The 24,829-nt window shown below is 37.4% G+C and overlaps 1 protein-coding gene and 1 pseudogene across 1 annotated transcript in view; one reads left to right on the forward strand and one right to left on the reverse strand.

Moving 5' to 3' along the window:
• The window catches only part of LOC131677056 (mpv17-like protein), a 314,479-nt gene that overhangs the window by 150,854 nt on the left and 138,796 nt on the right, over window positions 1–24,829 (reverse strand). The window contains exon 2 of the mRNA XM_058956590.1: window positions 8,586–8,633. The gene's annotated coding sequence lies outside the window, so the exon portion shown is untranslated. The remainder of the gene's footprint in view (window positions 1–8,585; window positions 8,634–24,829) is intronic.
• The window catches only part of LOC131693717 (uncharacterized), a 50,581-nt pseudogene continuing 35,186 nt past the window's right edge, over window positions 9,435–24,829 (forward strand).

The raw sequence follows: 24,829 nt of genomic DNA on the forward strand, positions 1-24,829 counted from the left end.
CTCCCAATTGATGTTCTATAGCTGAGTTATGATCATATTTCCTTAGGGGGTCCGTTTTACCACATCTTCCTTATATTAAAATTTCTATACTCGACCATACAAACAACGGGTTGTTATGAACGGTCACCATACTAGAATTTGCTTTTACATATACATTTTGACAACATGCCATTCAAGTACCATACAGTTTATGGTTATTTTAGATCTAGCGATGCATAAAATATTAGGTGAAGAAAATCTCCTTTTTCTATTTTAATTCTGTCGACTGAGGAAGTTTTATTTTGTTACACACCGGCTTCTGAAAAAAGCTTCGTTGACACTAAGTAGACTGACGTTTTTCCCATTGATCTATCGCCGTAATTTGCAAGACGGATTTTTTTTTGCATCATTTCAATCTATAGATTTTTGGAACATTTGGAAATCCTATGTTAGAAGCTCGTGCAAGATGTTTTTGTAAGGCGAACTGTTTTCTATATTATCGCCGACATAAACGTTCTTTTCTTCTTCCGACATTTGCTTGAACCGAATAATGTCCCCAAACGTCAGCACTCTTAAAGTTCACTGACGATTATTTCCCTAGCGATATTTTATTATATATTTTTTTTAGCAAATCGGCGATCAAAAGATTTTTTGTGAACATTGATATATTGATTTTTTCCCAACACTGTTCGTTACTGATACTTTTTGCATGTATCAGGCAACTAGCACTTGGGAAATTGGATTCTGAGATGATTATGACTTTCGTTGGTTTAGTTTTCGATAAAAATACACTGAAAAAATTGTTTTGGACAAGGAAAAGTTTTTTTCAAATAACTTTTTCTTGGAAGTACTCAACCTATCAAGTTTTGACGGTAGGTAGGGACAGGGATGCCAGTACGCCAGATTTATCCGGCATAGCCAGAGGTTTTGGCAGCTTCCAGACAAAAAGACAAACTTCCCATTCTGCCAGATTTTTAAGTTATAGAAGCTGCTACACACATTTTGGAAATTTGGGTATTAATGTCCCAATTTTTATAAAAATCCATTGATGCAGGTACTATCCCGTATAAATAAATACCATTCCAGAAATCTTCGGAACCATTTCCTAACTATTCATATAATACTCACCATATTGGGAATACTATTGATACATTCCACCATTATAATTCAACTATTATACTACCATACTTATTTAGTTACCATTTCCAGTACCTTCCGTGTATCATATATTGGAGGTTTGTGTACTACATTGTTCTTTTGCGCTAGAGGTTAATATTGCTCTGGTGGTCTTTGTTATTCGCATATCCGTTCACGCTGCTCCAAAAACCTGTAGCTTAACATGATCAAAAATCCTCGTCTTGCAATATTACGGCGAAAGTTCAGTTAGTCACAACCAAGCTCTCATCAGAAGATTGCGTGTAACAAAATGAAATTTCCATCAATCGATAGAATTGAAATGTGGAATGGAAAACATTTTTTTCTGCGCCAATATTTTATACATCGCTAGATCTAAAATATGCATGCCACCATAATCTGTATAGTCCTTGAATGGTTTGTTGTCAAAATGTATATGGAAAATCGCATATTTTGGTATGGTGACTGTTCTTAACGACCAGTTGTTTGTATGGTCGAGCATGGAAAAACGACACTGGTTATGTTCGATATTATACCAGGTAATGGTTAATCTATTGTTGAACCAACCATATTGAAAATGGTTTTTCGACGTTTGATACAATGGTTGGCATATGGTACAGATTTATGCGGGTATGAAAACTAAAATGTATACCAATTTTCGATGACTTTGAGGTCGCTGTCAAGTGCCAGATTTTACCGGACATTTTTAGTTGAACTGCCAGATTTTCTTTGAAAAATAATGCAACCCTGGGTAGGGAACATAATTACCTCTTGGAACAAAATTTCATCCAAATCAAAGATGGGTTTTTTTGTAAATCGACTTTAAATTTTTAAAATCGATTTTTTCAGTATAGGAGTCGATGAAGAATTTTTTTTCGATATTTTTATTTAAAAATTTGACTAATTTTGTGAAAGTCACTACAGCCATTTGAAAAAAAAAATTGGTAAAAATGTTTGACCCTTTTCAAAAGACAGTCCAGATCATTTTTGTAAAAACAAAGTATGCAAGTGGCTTTTTGTGACAAAGTCTTCATGTACAGGAAGTTTTATTAAAATCTGAGATGGTGCTGCCAACTCTGAACACGATTGAGTGAGAAATTCGTCAATTCCAAAGCCAATTTTACATTATAAATTGTACTTAAAGTTTAAAAACAGAGTAGCTGTAAAAACAAACCGAACGATAGAAAATCGTCAGTCCTGAATTCTACACGTCTGATATGGTAACCCTATTGCTATTTCTAGTAACACCTTAAAAGAATGTTGCTAATTTTAGTGGCAGAAAATGCAATGTTTAATAGTAGGAAAACCTTATTGAAATTGTATTGTTCGCCTGTGCTGCAATACAGGTACGAACCGTACTTTGATTATCATTCGTTTCCTCCGTCCATCATTATCATCACCATCATCAGCAGTGTTCGATTCGTGTCTGGCACGGAAAGTAATTTTTTGAAACAAAGCCAAATCGATAACAATTGGTAAATTGTTTGATAATGATGATGAGTTGAGTGGAGATACTTATCGATCGGAGGCACTAATTACAGCTCACACCGCTGTCTGTCATTGCATTGTTGGCAGCCCCGCCGAGAGTATGTATATGCCGTGGAAGAAGATGAGAACATGAAAACGTAACAAAACGGAAAAACTCGTTGAGTTCTACTGTCTGTTGGAGGATCAAACAAGAACAGCATTTCAATCACATTTATGGTCAATCCATAAACATATGTATTATTACGGTAATTACCCTAATAATCCAATCATTCAAAAAGTTCACTTAAATTTTATATTCAAAGATTTGCTGCATATATATTCCATATGTACAGATCATATTGGATCAGAGAATTATTGCATGCCGGACTGATAACACAGTGCATAAAAATTAAAGTCGTGGTACTCTACATTATAGGTGTTTAGTATAACTGGATGGCTATTGCTTCAATCCTACTGATTCTAGGAATATTTCCTGGGCTCGAACATGCGATTGCTGACTTACGAGATCAGCACCATATGCTCTGCACTACCAGATCTCTGCATATTAGGGTGTTCAACAACATTGTCAAAGAACGCAAGATAATTTAAGTTGATTCAAAAAAGTTCTTAGCACCATGTAGAAGAATGTAAGACTGACAGTAAAGTGCGTAACAGAATAATACACAAATGCAATTTAAATACAATAAGGAATTCTGACCGTTTGTAGTTTTTTAAGATAGATTGCCGATACTTGGACGCTTACTACGACATCTAGTGACGCTATTCCGAAGCCGTGCTTGCCATATGTAGGGATTTTTTCCGATTCAAACTCTTTAAAAATGGGTGAAAGTATAAATAAACCATGTAAGCTTATGAAAAGCTTCGAAAAAATAATAAAAACAGTCATTTCTAAACCCACCCATAAAATCCTCTCCACTCCAGTAACGTGGTGTTACCACCAGCTAGGTTTTACATCTTACACCAGTGCAAAAGCACCTTCAACCACTTTGTATGCAGAACATGAGTCCGAAATCACCGTAACTTATCATTTTCACAATGAGTCAAGGCCCAAACAGCACGACGATTGTTCTTCCCGTATCCTCCCAGGATAAGGTCGCAAAATCGTGCCCCTACTGCTAACTGGTTTTATTTGCACAAAATATTATAAATTTTTATACTACTCGCACAAGACAATGAGGGCTGCCGGCTGTGGAGGAATAAAAATTTATGCTCTTTCCTTTTCTCCGGAATCATGATGAATGGGACCCCTGCCTGCCCGTTCCTCTGGCCATTAGCCATCGGACCTTCAAGTCGTCCGAAAACACAAAAGGGGCGAGCGGATGAAAGCCGGCCTAGCTTGCTACAAAAACAATGCTAACAACAAGTCGTTTTTGTTTATATAGAACAAAGGGTCAGAAATGCTTTCGGTATCTCGTTGGGGATCCTATCCTGGTCGAAAATGGCAACAATGATAAGCAAAAAAAGGGAACTGGAATGTAGAGGCATAGCTTCTCTAAGCAGTTATTACGGGTTTTAGATGGGGAACGTAAAACTTGGTGAACTTTGTTCGCTTCCTGGAAATGTTTCAGATGATAGAAACATTTTTTGAGACTAATAATAATCAAACAATCATCAAACGACGTTATCATTGGTCTAATCTCCAATGGCACTGGAAACTGCGACAAAGTTGTGTCAATTCACAAAAAGAGTCGAATTGAAAACGGATCTATTAATTTGAAATTTGGTTCAATCAGTGTACGTGTTTACAAAACGAGAAAGAAAACATTTTAATTGCGCTATAAAAAGAAAGATTTGAATTCGGCTATAAATAAAAATGAGAAAAAACGAACAAAGCGAAACTTGATACTCCCGGATATCGTGCGCCATCCAGCGCCGGTTTGACAATTGTCATCGGGGGTATGGAAGGAAACATCCCTCACGACGCACGGTACGGGTGTTGGAACGAAGAGCACAACAACCTCAGCGGACGAGGCGACCCATCAAAGTGTACGAAAGCGGCATTAAAAATACAAGGTGAATTTCACACTTTCATCTACTTTTGTGACTTTGTTATGCTCTGATTTTTTCCCTTCATTTCCCCAATTTTCAGGGCCATAATTCTCACATGGAGCGAAAGATCAAAGGAAATTCCTGTTCGTCAATGGTACCGGTAGCAATAAAGCGTTTTTGCGTCTGTTTTAGGATTAGCGTGCTTTCCAGTTTAGCTTGTTAAGGGTGCAAATCAACAATTTTGTAGCATATGATTCTTTCATGTCGTTCGGTTCCTGTTTCGGGTGGGATAAAGTTTCACGACTAACGAACGTGGTGACGAATGGTGGAACGTGTCCCTGAAACGGCTATGTTTCGATAGATCATCGATATTTCTTCGGTTATCACAGAAGGTCATGGTCTGAACGTACACTCTGACTATTTCCTCATGGTACCTAAGATTAGTATAATATGTAACCCGCCAGGGTAACAATTTAGCACTGGGTGGAAATATACCCTTTTTTGCGTATACACTCCGTAGAGTGTATTGTTTACGTAAAATTATGATCACCGCTGTTCGGTACCGTTCACATTTAGTTGTAACTTTTTGTTCATTTTCGCGTTTGTGAACGGTTTTATTCGTACAGATAGGTTAGATAATTTTTGTTTTATGTTTGTGAATTAGTAACATAGGGCTTAGGCAGGCTACCGGTCTCCTCTTGCGAAAATTCGTGTGCACTGGTTATGCTGCTCATCGTTGACAGCTGTGCGACAAGGCGGTTGGCAGTTTTTTTTTGGTTGAGTGAGGAAGGCGGCCATCGGGAAAAAGCAGATAGTGACGGACCACAGCCACGAACAGACGTTCGAAAAACTTATTTCTTTTTTCGGGACAGTTTCCCGCCCCCGTAATAAAAGTGCAGTGCGCGCGTGCGACGGCAAATTAAATCCGTCAGTGTATCGGTTTGTGGTCCGGGCATTCGGAAAAGTCCTGGTGTACGGTCGCCGAAACAGGAAGCTAACTACCAAAGAGCCACTCGCTTCCTCGGCTAAACAAAAAGGACCCAGGTAACACCAGTGCCGTTCTCACTGTGGAGGGTTAGCCGAACGAGCCTAGCTCTCCTCCACAGTTAATCGTAAAGGAGAACGAAGCAGGGCGGACAAAGGTTCCCCCTGAGGTAGATTACTGCGGAACCTACCTGGGCCTTTCACGGGGAGTGAGTGGACCCGGCGATTATTCGCCCCGTCGCTAGGGAGGTTCCAACAAAAGAGCCTTGCTCACCTCCCTGGCTAATTGCAAAGGACCGCTGCCGGTGCAGCCAACGATACCAGCAGGAGAACTCGACCGTTGGCGTCCCGGCCGGTCGGAAAAAACCGTCGCCTTCCCGCCGTCATCAGCAGCAGACTGTAAGGAACGACCAGCAGAGAAGAGTTTCGGGAGAATAAACGGTAAAGTTAGAATTTATTTGTTTTTGCCTTTCTCAATAGAAAGGTATTGCAATTGCTCTGAAAACCGACTTTTTAACGGAGGCCCGGAGGGCCGAGTGACATATACCATTCGATTCAGTTCGTCGAGTTCGGCAAATGTCTGTGTGTATGTATGTGTGTATATATGTATGTGGGTGTATGTGCGTATGTGTGTGTGTGTATGTGACCAAAAATGTCACTCATTTTTCTCAGAGATGGCTGAACCGATTTTGACAAACTTAGTCTTAAATGAAAGGTGCAACGTTCCCATAGGCTGCTATTGAATTTCTAATGGATCCGACTTCCGGTTCCGGAATTACAGGTTGATGAGTACGAACACGCAGAAAATGTCGATTTTAATAAATTCTGCAATGAATGTATAAAGGTGAAAATTTTTCCAAAATATGACCACAACTGCTTCGATTTGCAGTATTAGGTCACTAACATCCATTCAAAGTCTATTTGGCCACATTGGCCACCATCATCGGTTCCGGAAGCCCCGGCGGAAGTATCTAAATTCAGAATAACATTTACATCGGTTTCTCGGAGATGGCTAGACCGATTCGACTAAACTGGCCTCAAATGAAAGGTATTGCGTCCCCGTAAATGGATATTTAATTTCATTCCGATCCGACTTCCGGTTCCGGAGTTACAGGTTGTGGCGTGCGATCACATAGCAAATTGTGATTCAAACCGATACTCCGATGAAAGCAAAAAAGGTAAAAAAATTTCTAAAATGTCTCTCAAACAACTTAAATTTGCTGTTCTAGGTCACCGACGGCCAACCAAACTTTCGTTGACTACATTGACCACCATAGACGGTTCCGGAAGTGCCCGGGAAAAGCGGCCATCTTTCAAAATTTACGAACTCAGATCAGTTTCCCGGAAATGGTTGGGCCGATAGCTATAATATCCCCATAGACGTCTATAAAATTTCATTCGGATCGCTTATATGGGTCCGGAAATATAGACTAAATCGTCCGGTCACATATGAAATTCCCATATAAGCCGGAACTCAAATTTGTTTTTCAAAGGGAGACCCCATGAAATTTCAGAAATCGAATTCGTATTTTTGATGCCAAACATCTTTAAAATGCATGAAACGTCGAGATTTTATGTCAGCTCGAAAAAAAAATCTTTTTTATAAAAATCGACTTTGTGGGACTTTGCCGATTTTGCACCTTTTTTCAGTTCAATATTACCGTGGCTGTTTTTTCTTTTTCAAAATTTTAGAACTCGAATAATGATTTATTTTCCTGTAAATAGTTGTCATGTGATGTATAATAATAAAATGTAATATATGCATTTAAAAGCTTTTAATGAATATAAACAACGCACACATTCTCGTGATTCATGATTAAGAAAGGCACAATTGCACCGCTAGGTGGATTAAAATAGGTTTTTTCCTCTTTGTTTGTTATTATACGAAAATCCGAAATTCCGATAGGAGCACCTAGGCCGCCCTGAAAAGAAGGGTTCGCCGAGCAAACAAGAACCCGAGTAGTGGGCAAACCCCTACTTACAAATACTATGCAGTGACCATAGAGTGACTGTCGACTCAAGGTGTAATCAGCAATATTGAATAGTAAATTGATAAACCGTTAAATAGGGATAATCTTTATAAAGCTTTGGAGTACCAAAAAGCGAGAGACAAGAAATTCCAGGATAGGAGCCTCATGTTGCAGTGGCGTGTAGCCAAGAAGAGAAAATCGATAAATCGTTATCGGCGTAAGAAACATTCGGCAATGTCAATCACGTACAAAATTGTAGATTAGGGACTTAGACATGAGTCCTGGGGTACACCCATATAGTTAAATCGTGATGTCGATAAATCACCAGGCGAAAAATGCATGTGCTTTTCCAATAACAAGTTTAGCAAAAAGTTGTTTAACATAGCGGTGCAATATCATGCTGGAGCTACTCAGAAAGAATGTAGATATAGAAACTAAACCAAAAGTCCCCTTAATATCTAAGAAAACTGATACCACCTGCTCTTTGCTAGCATATAATGGCTTAAACTGAAAATGTCCCACGTTTCTCTACTCCTAATTCCGATACATGGGCTGGCTCCACCTTAACAAAGAAATCCATAAAACAGAAACAAATAAGGTAGAAGACAGAACATTCTGAACTTTAATCTACCATTTTCTTTTCTATTTCTTTTCACACAATAAAAGGACAAAGCGTACAGCCCTCCTCCACAGTTCTGGCGAATGGGATAGGCTCCTCCCATCGGTAGTCATTGCGTTCATCGTTTGTACGATCTCGAAGAACAGTAGACTGCTTTTGAAAAATGTCTATCTTTTGTAATGCGAGTTAGTACTTTATTACTGCTTATTATCTTCAAAATCGGAGATTGTCATACAGACAGATCGATTTTTTCGCTGATACATCAGTGAGAACCGTTTTCATCTGAGGACTTCAGTAATTTACATTGCAAAGGGTGTGAGTTATTAAAGTGAATAGAAAAACAGACTACTAAATTACATTATACTCGAATAAAAATGACGTTCGATATGTTTTAAGAATGCTCATAGAAAAACATATATTACCTCAAACAGCACACGTACGGTTAAAAAAGTGCAACACGATCCGGTAGCCTGCAAAAACAAAAAAAAGACAATTTCATTATCAATATTTTCAATTGATGGTGGATAAAATTCACGGTGATTGATTTCTTGAGGTATTTAAAAAGAGATTTATGTACTTATATAATCCGGCAATCGATTCCCGAACAACCCCCACGTGACTAACGGTTGGGCTATGTCGTAAACGTATTACGTGTTGCTAGATTTTCTTTCCAATTGCCCTGGTGGTGTAATGTGCTCGCCATAAAATACAAATAAGTCCAATCAACTAACAACTGTGGAAAAGAAGTTGATAACAATACGCTTATATGATTGCCAATATCCTGGCGGAATGCAGTGTCGCAATTAATGTAACCGACAACATATTCTTCATTTCTCCTGACACATATTACGCCGAAGAAAACCTTTTTATCCCAACGTTATGTGAACACAGACAATTCATCCACCTTGCATCCTCCACTAGCCATGTATTGACTTTTCTGCTTCCGTTAGTATTAGTGAGTGGTCTCACTAATACATGCGATTTACTGGTTGAAGTAAACAAACCGCTGTCAAGTTCATTTCGAGAAAATGGTAACAAATCAACATCATTATTTCAAGTTTCTGTTTATTTAAAACCAACTTTTTTTCAAGGATTGTAGAGCTGCAGCAGAAAGATACCGTCGGAAAATAGAAATGTGTTACGGTATCGACCCGTCTACGTTAAAAACAATACCACAAGAGGTGCCATTAATGATAACGTCTGCCAACATCTACCAGTTTCTTGTGGATCCCAGCCCGTTCACTGGCGAGCCAAAAGATTGTGGAAAAGGAATGAATGCGATCCTTTATTATAAAAACGGATGAGTTAAGAGTGTTTCCGGGCGTAAAGTGCAAGATATATATGTAGTGCACGGAGTTGTTCGACATTCGTTTGCGCTTAACGAAAAACCCCTCAATCCTTGGATTTTGATTCACGAGCACGGTAAAATCTTAGCTGTTCATTGCAACTGCGCTATCGGACTTTTAGAGGCATGCAGTCACATCGGAGCTACATTGTTTGCCCTCGAAGGAATTAGAGCATCTGTCCTTGAGAAAAAGGTAAATAATTGTTGATAGGTTAAGTTTCGAATTTTCATTTGTTTCTACATTTTTAGCTGTCTGTAACAGATTTGCCAGCATATTGGAGGAAGCCTCCTGCAAATATCAGTGACAACTTGTATAAAAAGGTGCGTGATATTGATTTCGGCAGACGCATTCAGAAAATCCACATTTCCACAAATCCACCAAGTAGTTACGACAACCGATGTAGAGACCTCTTAAATGTACTCCAAGTCGATGGATTGAATGTTGCAGCTGCTAGTCTGTACTGTGGAGAGACTAATATGGATTTTACTTGTGCTATTTGCACATATGATACAAATATAAATGAACATCTGAATGACTACAACCTTCAACTACTTCATAACCCATTGAATACACATTCTGTTGCTGAATTGAGAGAGCTCGCATCTGAATACATCCAGAAACTTCCCAGTGATCCGGTATTATTGAAGAGTATCGACGATTTAACTGCCAAGCAAAGTGATTCCAAGTGGTGGAATGTGTTCAGGAGTGGGCGTATCACAGCTTCCAATTTAAAGACATGTGCAGCACTAATATGGCACGTCCATCTGTGTCTCTGATTAAGAGAATTTGTTATCCAAGTGAGATAAAATTTTCAACTGTAGCGACCAAATATGGCAAGAAAAATGAAGAGAGAGCTGTGGACCAACTGTTTTGTGCCGTTCAAGATTTGCACCAAAATTTGCGGAAATTAAAACCAGGATTAATAATTTACGCAAAACAGCCGTTTATGGGAGCATCTCCGGATGCAATTTTTCTTTGCAATTGTCACGATATGATAACAGTTGAGGTAAAGTGTCCCTTTTCAGCCCGGAATTCTCCAGATATGACGGCGACATTACTACAGCTAAAGGAATCGTTCATTAAACGTAATGCCTTTGATCAGGTCGAGTTGAACACAAAACATAAATATTTTTATCAAGCTTTAATGCAGATATACGTCTGCAAGGCAAGTTTTGGATATTTCTATGTGTGGTCTCCTCATCAGGTTTTGCTTTTTGAAATTAAAAGAAATGATGAATTATGGTCATACTGCGAAAACACCGCAAATTTTTTTTTCAAGAACATTATATTTCCTGAATTAGTAGGTAAGAAATTTACAAATAAATAAGACATACAAAATAAAAATTACTAAATATAAAAACAGCAATTTAATTTAAGTAGAAGGGACAACGCTGGGACACAAGTTGACTAAGGCTGCTGTTATAACAAGGATTTGATCGATTGCGGGAGTAGCGTTATTCCAGTGTTGAAGCATGGTTATGGGAACAGTGTCCATTAATATCATAAACTTTTGTCGAAGAACTCCAATCACTCTCTCAACATGTATCCTTAATGAAGAAAGCTCCTTCGAATGAACTGCATCAAGCGGCTGCAGTTGTTGGTTTTTTTTCTTGAAGGCTGGATATGCAACAGTTGTACTTAGTGGAGCTAGCAAGTTCTCGATTAAAAACGCTTTTAATCCACCTAACAGTGTGATGAGACATTTCTTATAACTCTTATCACTCTCTTCTGATATTATATCGTATGAGAACATTTAAAACTTGATGCTTCGCGATGTTTTTGATAACACATACTACATGGGATTGTGGCAGGACACAGAGAATCGCTCAAATCAGCATAGGACAACATCAGTGCTAGAAATCTCAAACCAAATCAATGGGAAAGCGAAAAAATGGCCCATAAAATAGACATACAAACAAATTATTGCTAATGCTCTGTTAATAAAATATCTAAATTCCTCAATCAATGCATTGTGGTGGGAAAACTGAATTTTCCTAAAGGGGTTATGTATATTGTAATGAGCCAAAAAATTGATTTTTTTTTAATCGAAATGATGTTTATACTTTACTCAAATTTCCAACGCGACTGAGACCTAAAAATCAACGCTTTTTCTGGAAAAAAAAGCGAAACTAGCAGTGACACCATTCAAAGAAAATCAACAGTGAATATTTCCAGACTTGGTTTTATTTCCTATTTAAGAACTATTGTGTTTTTTACATCCTAGATTGCATGATTCAGTGATCGAAACCCAAAACTTCATGAAGTATTTGAAATTATTAAATTAAAATTTGTGTTTGCTATTGAAATTGACAAAATGATAGTATCGCCCCTTTGACGATTGTTTACTTTTTCGGTCCCACCTATCAGCATTGAAGTATCGCCCTTACGTTTTTTACAATACCAATTTTACAATTGGTGGGGGTTTGGTGAAAATCGATCTAACTGTCCAAACGGCATAATTCCGAAACCGTAATTTTTGAAGTTTTAAAATTATGCAGAATTAATTTTTCAGAAAATAGTAACAGAGTTCGTGTTTTTAGCGAATTTGTTGAGACTTTATTGTAGTCATGAATATTAACCTGAGAAAATTCACCATAAATACTTCTTGGACGATATACCGCCAAAATTATTTTATCAAATGATGCGCTGTTTAACGTTTGTAAAACTCATCGAAGATACTAAACCTCCGAAATTGGCGGTTTAAAAATGATGTTATCTTGACCTTAAATTACTGTTTTTGAACGTTTGACCTATACATATAATTGGTCATACAACAAAAATCAAATTCTCATCAAAATCGATCAGGAGCTGCTAGAATCGAATGGAAATCGTCATTTTTCATAAATTTCTCTCTACATTCGGAAAGTGTTATCCTCGTTATTAATCATATTACGTTTGCGTCTCAACTCGACGCATTCCCAAAATATAAACCTGTTTTAATCCACCTAGTGGTGCAATTGTGCTTGTCTCACTTGTCCAGACTACGATTCCATGGCTGGTTATGTTCAATAAAATGGTGGAAATGAATATTTCATGTTCAGTACGATTTGCACATACATACAATGGATCGACAGCCACGATCTTGAGATACTATGTGATACTGAAACATCGCTTGACCGCCGCTGGTTTCAAGCGATGTTTCAGTATCACATAGTAAGATCCGGGAGGTCCGGGTCCTGCCGAAAATTTTCAACTTGTTAAGAAATTTTAAACTAGTTTTATTTTTAAAGTAGCAACCACTCACTGCATACTCCCTCCGGGCCGGTATGATTGACGATTTTTAGAGTGATTGCATAACCTTTCTATATGAGAAAGGCAAAAGGGGGTGGGCGTGGCGTAGTTGGTAAATCGATTGCCTTGTACTCAGCGCACCTGGGTTCGAGTCCCGACCCCGCACATAGGGTTAGAAATTTTTCACAAGAGATTTTTCTAACCCGAAGAGGCGAATGACCTCAAGGTTAAAACCTCTATAATCGAAATAAAAAAAAAGAAAGGCAAAAATGTACCAAAGTCCAAAAAAATCAATTTTTGTCAAACATTATTTTTTTCGAGTTTACATCAAATCTCGATGTTTCATGCATTATAAAGTCATTTGGCATCAAAAATACAAATTTGATTTTGAAAATTTTTCATTTGAGTTTATATGGGAATTTGCTGTGTGATTGCACTCTTCAACTCGTAACTCCGGAACCGGAAGTCCAATCAATAAAAAATCAATTGCAGCCGATGGGAAGGTTGTACCTTTCATTCGAGACTAACTTTGTGCACATCGATCCAGCCATCTCTGAGAAACAGAGGTCATATATTTTTCCACATACACACATACATGCATACACACAGACATTTTCCGATCTCGATGAACTGAGTCGATTGGCATATGACACTCGGCCCTCCCGGTCGGGATTAGATTGACGAATTTTAGAGTGAATGAGAAAGGCAAAAACATGTTTAGCAAATGTTGAAAGTTATGCATTTTTGGTGCGCAATTCTATGTTTCATAGACATTAAATCAATTTTTACTTCGCTTCCTATTAAATAAAGACCCTTATTACAGTACATCTCTACAAAAACGAGCTCAATTTGAAAAGAAATCTGAGGATCATAATTGAAAACAGAACTCTGGAATTTTCTATTGGAACGTTTTCAGGCAGGATTTTGATATTGATGCAATTAGACAACTGTGAAATCAAGACCAAAAGATCAGTTACATATCAGGACTCCATTCCGACAATATATCAAAAGTCCTCATGATGTTTGCAACAACAGAATATCAATGTACGGATCAGATAATTGTTATTGTAATATTGAATTAAATCAGTCTGCATCAATAAATTTTCAACTTCAATCCAATTTTTTTGTGGGTGTGGGGGGGGGGGGGGGCGTTGTATGGTGTTAAACCCCAAAACCTTCCCTAGGTTACGCCGTTGCTTGGAGTTAGTTATTTCGCTTTTCATTTTCCAATATGTTTCAGATCGATCCGATGGTCATGAATTAGAAAAATTGCAGTCAGAAGGTTCGCACAAATGAACATTTTTGCACTGATAAGTTATCAAGTTCCTTCCAGACAACTTGGAAGTGTTCGGTGATTATTTCTAGCGGTTGTAGATAGAAAAATGAAATACAAAATTCGTTTTATCGAAATAATGTTTGGCTTATTTCAATGGATTATTACTATATTGAACAATAAATAGGCGACAAAGTAATCCACAAACAACAAGCCATAACTTTTAAAGTATTCAAAATAGATATTTGAAGTCTTCAGTAAAGTTATTTGCAAAAGTAAGAGCTACAAATTTGCTGAAGGCATCATTTCGATATAATCACTTCCATGAAAATTTGGGAAAATATCTCACTCATAGGGGGATTAATCAGCAAAAGCACAATACCAAAAGAAAGGGCATATTACCTCCATTAAATTCACCGAAGATACTATTGACCTAAAATAAGCCGTTTTGGCGTTAAAAATAGATTACATGTTTTTGGTCATATTTCTGGCAATGGGAAATGATAGAAATCTTTCGTCCGCATTCAATGTTAAATATCTCTTTTGATAATAGTCCGATTTCAACAATCTATAGCTTGTTCGAAAGGTATTCGTTAAAGCTGTCTAAAAGCATATAAATTGCTATTCTATATTGTCAATTTCGGCAGATAATTCAAAAAAACTGCAAAAAACGCCATTTTTACGCATTCAAACATTCATATCTTGGAAACTAAACATCAGAATGAAAAACAAATTAATAGCGTTCATACTGTTTTTTAGTTCTTTCATTTAAAATTGGTTTGGATAAGATCGGTTCAGCCATTGCTGAGAAACACGAATGAGAATTTGTCCGTTACATACACACACACACAGACACACACACACACAGACATTGTCCCAAATCGTCGAGCTGAGTCGATTGGTATATAAGACTCGGCCCTCCGGGCCTCGGAAAAAATCTTGAAAGTTTGAGCGAATTCTATACATTTCTTTTATAAGAAATGTAAAAACCTCTATCTGCCATTACAAAGTCTCCTTCTTGGATGTTACTCAAAAATCCTGAAGATTTCACAATTTCTTTATCTGAAGTCCGCCCACCAAATGCTTCGGACACATACAGTATGGTGCCAGATGCGCTAACTCCTATCAACACTTTGATAGTATTATGTTTTTTATAATTAGAAAAAACGTTGGCATTTGCAACCATTGCTTTAGAATTTGGTGATTCAATGTTTATTTCGAAGCAGTCGATGATTACTGTAACAGCATCACTGTATTTTCTACGAAACGCCGACGGCATATGTTGCTTCAATACGTTTCGAGACGGAAATTTTACCAAAGCCTTCATAAATGGATAGATCGCGTTAACCGTTTCATAAAAATAGTTAGAAATAGACGATTGATTCAAATTGTACATGTATCCGAGGGAACAAAATGGTTCATACAGCCGTAATTTGCGTAATGTTAAAATCAACGTTTTTCCTTTATCCATCCCTTCAAATTCTGGTATGTCTTTCTGCAATGCTTCGTAGAGACGCTTTAATGTGTATCCACAGCTAAGACCCGCGAAATAACGACATTGTTTGTCATTTGTTTCGAGCGTACAAACAGAAAGCTGCTTAGATTCTTTCACGCTACTCAAACTATGCTGTAACCTATCATTTTGTTCCCGTAGTGAAATTACTTTTTTCTCGGTCCGTTCTAGTGCAGCTTTCCATTGCCCTACTTCTTTCTCCATGCATTTTTCCGTTTGAACGCCTACGTCACTGTGGTAAGTCCGCTCTGATGTAACATTTGATGATCCTGTATCGTTTGCATGGCATTGGTGCACGTTGGTCAAGTTAGCAGCTCGAGTAGTCGTGCTCGACCAGGTGATATCAACAAGATGGAATCGATTTTGAACAGTCAGAGATGTAAGCCTGTATCGAAAATGGAGTGTATTGAAAGTGTTAAATTAAAAAAAAATATTTTAGAACTTTGACGAACAAGATAAGAAACTTTGTCAAAAGTTGTTCACATAGTTTTAAAAGTTCGTGTGAAGTGAAAACTCAAGTTATCTTTCCATGCCAAATATGAATAAGTAGTTTAAGGAATCTTTTTTATTTGATGCGTACTCATTCATTTCGTTTGCTGCAATAGAAGCGTCGTAAATTTTTGTTTCATTCATGGAGCTACACGTAGGTAGATCAGAGCTCAAAACATGGGTCAAGACGTTAGAACCACTAGTGATATCTGTTGTTGTTCCACGTATCACATCACTTTCGACCGATTGGAAAGATAATCTGAAACAAAATTTAATTGATTGGCTTTAGACCTAATCACTTTATAGTAAACCATACTCTTCACAGGTCTCAAGTTCTGGTTCTGTTTCCATTTGTAATGTCTCATTCATCGCTGAAAAATCAACATTGCCTTCCAACAAAGTTCCATCTGGCAGATTTAAAGGCGGTTGAAAATCGATATTGTCAGTCCCGGTTGAATCATTATTCCTCTCTTCCGTAGAATGTTTGGGTTCTCTCAGCATTGTATAAATGTTGTCAATTGAGCCCTAAAGGTTCAAAGTTGGAACCCAATCGACAGCGGTTTGTTCCGAAAGCTTTGCAGGTTTCCCCGAAATGAAGTGCCGAACACAGATACGATGATGGGGAGCTGGAGTTTTTTGCAAATTGCATACTTTAATCCAACTTGCAAGCCGCATTGCGGCTAAATTCCGCTCCGATTTACCAAATCGGCTACATACCGCTGGAAGCCGGAACATAGAGTACGTTTTGTCACTTGAGTATACGTAGCAAGAACTTATAATGCACTTTAAAACCATTTTAAAATTTCTATGTTAATTTGAGATCGAAACACTTTGACAGCTGATTTGGTGGTTGAAAATAATAAACAAATCGATTTTATTCGGCTACACACGCACTGATGTATTAGTGAGATCTTGCAACAAAAAGTCAATGGTTTCGACTTGCCTATCCTCTCGGTCGAATCATTTTTCCATCCGTCAGTCGATCCAGGAACCGCTTCAATTTGCGTTGCTCGCAGAAGCGTCCCATGTCGGTCGGAACCGGGGTAGCATATGGTTAATTATGAAGGATGATTGATTGGAGAAAAACATTTTAAAGCACTCGTCGGAGAGCAGCTCTCGCTCGTCAGTAGGCACTCAGAGAGCACTTATTCCTGCTTCTATATACGAATGTTTCGTATCAACCTTCGGCGGGGAAACCTATCATCATCATGTATGAGGAGCAGATTATGCAGAAGGCAACCTTTTGATGGGTAAACAACAAAACCGATCGACAGTCGAGATCGCATTGAATTGCGCCAAAGAAGATGGGCGAGGTATGCTCGGTCGGTGTTCCTAAATACGGATGGAGATGCTGAAGATGGATGTCGGTAAGATGCTAGTGCTTACAATAGTGCCCCCTGTATGGGAAAAGTGAAACTCATTCAGGGCCACTTAACAATCAGCTATTGGAGGAGGGGAATTAAATGTAGTGATAGGAAATAAAATTGAAAAAAGGTTGTGTATTGAATGCAGTAAAGATTAAGTGAGCTATAGAGAAGATGTCATTTGAGGTCCTAAAAATAAACTAACGAACAAATAAAACATATAGATACGCATTCGTTCATCAGTGATAGCCATCAAGAGGTAAAATATAATCCGCATTCTTTGGAAAGAAGACGATGTACATTAAGATTGAATTTAATGCTTTAGTGTAGCAAAAACCAGCCGTCTAGAGGCGATAAAAAAGATTATATTAATTTTTTTGTAGATGCGTTAGACCTGTTTCTGGGGCTAAGCTTGTGTGGGTAGCTAAACCGATCCTAATTCATTCACAGAAGCAAACTTCTTTCATGCAGTCTCATCCATGACATTTTTAAAAAACTTAGCAGTAGTTTCCGAAAGGCGTGGAGCAGCTGCCGACAGAGTAGAAATGTCAAATCAAGGCAATATAGCCGTACTTTATTTCCAGAGGGTTCAAATTCTTCAAGACATTTTAAGCGACCTATATTGTGTTACTGCTTTATTATCACACGCTGAACCGATCGCTTGAAAACCTAAAATAATAAATGATTTTGCTGGAACCCTCGGCCATCATAATTTCGCTACATCATTATACGAATTTCTATATGGAAACGAATACCCCCTCCCCCTCTCCGCGCAGCTTCATTCCAACCGACCGACCAAGCGATATTCCTAATCCCTCGGGCCACGATAAAATCGATTCGAATTCCTCCATCGGTCGTAAAAATGAAAAGCAAATTTAACGAAACGCCATGTGATTAAAAGATTATCTTCAAATTATTCTCTTTCGTTTCGTTCCGTCGATTCCCTCCCAGGCACACCGGGGCCCACTGGATGATTGAACGCTGCTGCCGCCTGGCTCGCAACACACGTTCGTAAACCGGGGGAATAAGCAGACCCTGGACGAAATAAAAGTAGAAATAATCTCTTTGTTACTCTTTTCGGAAGCCTAATCATCATTCCGGGGTCCTATCTCTTAATGCTTTTCGGTTTGCTTGTTGCTGGTTAAACACTCACTGTTTTCAGCGGCTTCATGTCAAATCTCTTTAGTCGCGCAGCATTATCAATAGTGAGGTCCAGTCGATCCCGTCCAGCTTTACTGATTTGGTGGCCGAAATTGCCGATGATTTACTGCATAAACATTAAGCACATTGACTGGCGCACGTTATCTGACTGTAATCACAAACCTTTCAGCAGGGCGGATTTGAGGCTTAGCAGCTATGTGGTTTAGAGTATGACGAAGAAAGAAAAACCCTGTCACTTTGTATCGATATTTCGAGCGAATTTCAAGAATGGTTTTTTTTTCATGATTATATTTGATATTTCCGCAATAAAAAGTTCTCATAGCATGAGAGTCAGCCATTTTATGGCCACCAGTCTTAACTGACTATAATAATAACAGCCGTCCGCCATCATAGTTGGCAAGTTCGCAAAACGATAATGATCATGGGCTGCTGTGACTGTGGCTGGTCTCTGCCCTGTATGTGCTACCCTAAGCTGCAAATTTTCAGCAATATTAATTCAGATAATGGTAAAGTTGGAAATTATATAGTCCCTGCTGATACATAGGGGTCCCCATTCCAGCGCGGCATTCGCCCGGTCGGTACCGATGAAGAATGGGTGCGATTAATCAGCTAATTATCTTTTTTCCCCGTTGGCGGCAATGACTACGACGGCCAGCAATACAGTTGCCAATTTGAAGTTTTTTCTTCTATTATGCCCCCTACCCGACTGGGCGATGGTATAGAACCGATTGCTTCATTTGCTGGCACAGAAACTGAAACTTCGAAGGAAAGAAGAGAGCGGACAAATTAAAATTTATTTCTTTAAAATTGCTTTTCGCTGTTCTGTCCTTGCTTGCGACTTTTCGAGCTTCGGTGTTAAGCAGAAGAACCAATAAAGTGAACAAGTGCTAATGACTTAACGAATGAGCTGAATCCGCCGTGTACATGAACGCCGTAAACCAAGGGACCAACCGACAGCGGCATTCTAGCAAAATGATCCATCTGTAGTAATGGAGCAAAACGAATGCATTCGAAGTAGGGTGTTTGTTCAATTTATAAGTTAAATAGTCGACAAGAAAGTGCTAACTGTACAACAAATGTAAGATCAAACCATAATGAACATGCTTCCCAATAATTTAAGCTACTCCTGCTCAAGTTGAAGCGTTTTCTTTCGATTGTTGAAATTTGAACCTTTCTAATAAAACTATAAAATAACCAATTTCAAATTTGCTAACGGCGTATAATAGCTTAGTTTTACTATCATCTATAAAACCGAACCATCATACTTTTAATTGAGAAATTATCGAGAATTTCAATTTTCATACTCGTTTAAACAATCATTCCCTTTGTAACGGTGTAAATTGAAAAGCCTACTAGGATTTCATGATGAGTTGAAAGTTTAGTTTTAGTACAATCATTGTTTTGTTGCGCAATGTTGCATATCTGCAACATACAGTGAAACCAACTACAAGCATTTGTTAAAACAATTTACAAAAAATCTGTTTTAATTCACCTAGAGCGGTGAAATTGTGCCTTTCTCATTTGTCCAAACTACAATTGAGTGACCGAAAATAACCGTCGCAAGAACAGAACATGCTTCGTAGAGTATAAAAAACTGGATATAAACTTCAAGTTTGAAAATCGGACTGGGCCTCTCCTTTGTAAGAGTCGGATAAAAAAATATCTATCTATCTATCTTCTTTTTCTATCTATCTATCTATTCTATATATATATATACACTCAGGTTTTTTTTTACGCGGGGGATACGAGCCGCGTAAATGAAAACCGCGTAAATTTCAAAATCCGCGTAAAAAAACCGCGTAAAAAAATACCGCGCAAAAAAAAACTTGAGTGTATATATATATATATATATATATATATATATATATATATATATATATATATATATATATATATATATATATATATATATATATATATATATATATATATATATATATATATATATATATATATATATATATATATATATATATATATATATATATATATATATATATATATATATATATATATATATATATATATATATATATATATATATATATATATATATATATATATATATATATATATATATATATATATATATATATAGTCAATGTTTGTATGTATATGATTTATGGACTCCCAAACGGCCCGACCGATTGCCGTCAAAATTTATACATAGTAGGCGTTTGTTTTGGATCGTGTTTCTGTGCTATTAGTTTGGGATTATCTGCCCGACAGATGGCGCTTCGGAATAAATTCTGTTTTTCTCCTATTTCGTTGAAAGTCGCAGCAACGCGCGATGGGTATTGGCTAGTTCACTATAAAAACCAGAAAAAATGTGTCCAATTCTTACAAAGTAGTTTTTTTAGCCGACTTTTAATCTTGAACATCACGATATACGGATATTTCTGCGCACCATTTTTTTTTTTTATTTTTAACTTGTTTTTATACTGGAGGTTTAATCTTGTCGAGTTTTACGGGTTAGAACTTTTTAAGTGATTCTTATGCTGAAGGGTTTCTGTTCGATTTTACACTTGAAGTTTAGTTTCGATTTTTATATTCTAATATAGGGTTGACGCTCCCTAATTCATCTCAGCCCCTCTGTTCATCTCATTTCCTGATCACTCAACTTAAAACAATAAATACAACAAAACGACATTCTTAAAATAGGCGCAGCAAATTTATAGTAGTTTGAATAGAAAGCACTCATTACTTTTTTTCCGATTTCTTACCTTAAAAATAGCGATGAGACAATATTTTTCATCGCTACTAGCACAATCTTCGCAACACACACCGACATATTTCACTTAATTGCAACAAAATTCAAACTTTATTCACTTCAACTGTCCTACAGAACGAGTCTTCACTAAATTCCGAATAACACACTCACTTCAGAGATTTCAAATAGTTTCTTTATGATATGAAAATTATGAGATGCACTTCTTCTAAACTTTTACTTGAATTTTTCTGAATTCATCTCAAAATACTAATTAGGGTTTACATCAACCGACATAACCCCACAAAATGAGCCGGATGAGCTTCATTCATCATGAGTTCATTCGTGCCGTCACCTTGTAGAACTCAATTGAACACTTTACGGTGACGTCACAAATGAACTAAGTGTTCATTTTTGACTGTTCGCTTGTACTGTTTACATGGACTTAGAAAAATTCTTTACGATTTGCTTCGAGCGAATCTAGTCATCCACAAATTTTTCTAAGTCCATGTAAACAGTACAATCAGACTGTCAAAAAAAGTGAGTTTAACTGTTTCAGTAAAGCAAGAGATTTTTATTTTGGGTGTACACCCAAGACGTACCCGGTATGATTCGCTTACATTAATGCAATAAACACGAGCGAAAATTGCAAGCGTTCAGGTAATGTGCAAAAATTGCAAGAAGCTTCCTTGCATGTAATGCAAGAAACAGAAAAACCGAATTTTGCCTATGTATTAGCGAAGTATGTGTATTGGTGACCAATATGCGTTAAATAAAAAAGACTGCTGGCATTGAAAAATGAGCCCCGCACACGAACAGATCGCTACCCGCATAAATCTGCACCATATGCCAACCATTGAATCAAACGTTGAAAAACCATTTTGAATATGGTTCGTTCAACAATAGATTACCCGCATCAATGTGTACTATATGCCAACCCGCATAAATCTGTACCATATGCCAACCATTGAATCAAACGTTGAAAAACCATTTTCAATATGGTTCGTTCAACAATAGATTAACCATTGCCTAGTATAATATCGAACATAACCAGTGTCGTTTTTCCATGTTCGACCATACAAACAACGGATCGTTAAGAACAGTCACCATACCAAAATATGGTGTTTTCCATATACATTTTGACAACATACCATTCAAGAACCATACAGATTACGGTGGCATGCATATTTTAGGTCTAGCGATGGATAAAATATTAGCTGGAGAAAAAAAATCTCTTCTTCAACATTTCAATTCTATCGATTGATGAAGTTTCATCTTGTTACACACTCAATCTTCTGAAGAGAGCTTCGTTGAGAGTAACTGGACTGTCGCTTTATCCAACTGAGCTATCGCCGTAATATTGTAAGGCAAGGATTTTTGATCATATTAATCTACAGGTTTTTGGAGCAGCGTAAATAGATGTACGCATAACAAAGCCCACCAAAATCAGTATAACCTCTGGCGCAAAAGTACAATGTAGTATACACATCTTCAATATAGGATACACGGAAGGTATTGGAAATGGTTACTAAATGAGTATGGTAGTATAATAGTTGAACTATAATGGTGAAATGTATCAGTAGTATTCCCAATATGGTGAGTATTATATGAATAGTTAGGGAATGGTTTCGAAGATTTCTGGAATGGTATTTATTTATACGGGAACCATTGCATCAAACGTTTCAAAACCGTTTTCAATATGGTTCGCTCAACAATAGATTTACCATTGCCTGGTATAATATCGAACATAACCAGTGTCGTTTTTCATACTCGACCACACAAACAACGGGTTGTTAAGAACAGTCATCATATCAAAATGTGCTGTTTTCCATATACATTTCGACAGCATACCATTCATGAACCATACAGACAATGATGACATGCATGTTTTAGATCTAGCGATGCATAAAATATTTGGTGGAGAAAAGAGAACCATCATTTTGACAACATACCATTCAAGAACCATACAGATTATGGTGGCATGCATATTTTCGGTCTAGCGATGGATAAAATATTAGCTGGAGAAAAAAATCTCTTTCTCTACACATTTCAATTTTATCGATTGATGAAATAATATTTTGCTCTCGCCATTTTCTGAAGAAAGCTTCGTTGACTCTAGGACTGACGCTTTATTTAATTGAGCTATCGCTGTAACATTGTTAGATGAGGATTTTTGACCATCTTAAACTACAGATTTTTGCAGCATGGTAAACAGATATACGAATAACAAAGTCCACCAGAACAATATTAACCTCTGGCGCCAAAGGACAATGTAGTATACAAATCTCCAATATAGGATACACGGAAGGTATTGGAAATGGTAATTAAAATGGGTATGGTAGTATAACAGTTCAATTCTAATGGTGGAATATATCAGTAGTATTCCCAATATGGTGAGCATTATACGAGTGATTTGGAAATGGTTCCGAAGATTTATGGAATGGTATTTTTTTATACGGGTCTAGCATTTATTGTATTTTTCCCTAATAGTTTCTCATAATGCCACTGGCAAAAACTTCAATTGAAGTGGACGGGGGTCAAAAATTGCACAAACTTTGTGAAATTTGGCATTTGAGTTAACTTTCACACTCATCACAATATGCCCATTTTCACCCTACTAGGGAGGGTGCCTCACTCATTCATTAATTACTCGTCCTACAATTGATGGAATGCGTACAAATTGGCGTCAACAGCTTTGCTTCGTTGAAAAGAACTAAGGTAATAACACAAATGTTCTGTAAACGGTCAAATTCCCTTGCTTGAGCAAAACAAAAACTCGAATGGAGTGCCCCTATTGTTGCCCTACCTTTTGACTCCATACGGTGAACAAAAATGGCAGATGCTACTCTAACCAACGGCTTCAAGTGGGTAGGGTGATAATAGAAACATGGAGAAAATAGGCTTATTACCCTAGCATACCGTTTAAGAAAGAGTCTTTATAAAAGGGACAGCAGAAAAATTCACAATGAATTTAAACAGAAATCAAAAGAGATAGAAACACGATGTTGACGAACGAATTATAGAGTGGACACTATGAACATCTACAAGTTTGTACCTGTGTACAGAATTTCATGCACGCGCTCAACCTCAAACATGCTTCGACTCGATATACGCCTCGAACATCGAACCCAAACGAACGATGTACAAACTCTAGTTCAAACATCCGTGTACGTACACCGATTCGCACAAGGCAAAAAGAGTCAACGCTAGTGGTGATGAGAGTGAGAAAGAGAAAACTGATGCCACCAACCTGTTTGTACGCCGGTGTCCGCACACCGTGTACATACTTTCTTGCATTCGATGCAAGGAAGCTTCTTGCAATTTTTGCCCATTACCAGAACGCTTGCAATTTTCGCTCGTATTTATTACATTAATATAAGCGATTCTTATGGGGTACGTTTTGGGGTGAAGAAATTTCCTTCTTTTCAATGAAACTAAAGGATATAAAATATAAGGTACAATTCTTAAGTTAAAAGCATTTATGACAAACAGGTCAAATACAGAAAAGTTCAATAGCTCAGTAACAGTTTTTTCCCCAAATATCACCACTCGAGAGAGTCTTATAACTATGAACCAAACACC

This window comes from Topomyia yanbarensis, chromosome 1, assembly GCF_030247195.1.
Source record: "Topomyia yanbarensis strain Yona2022 chromosome 1, ASM3024719v1, whole genome shotgun sequence".
NCBI classification, from domain to species: domain Eukaryota; kingdom Metazoa; phylum Arthropoda; class Insecta; order Diptera; family Culicidae; genus Topomyia; species Topomyia yanbarensis.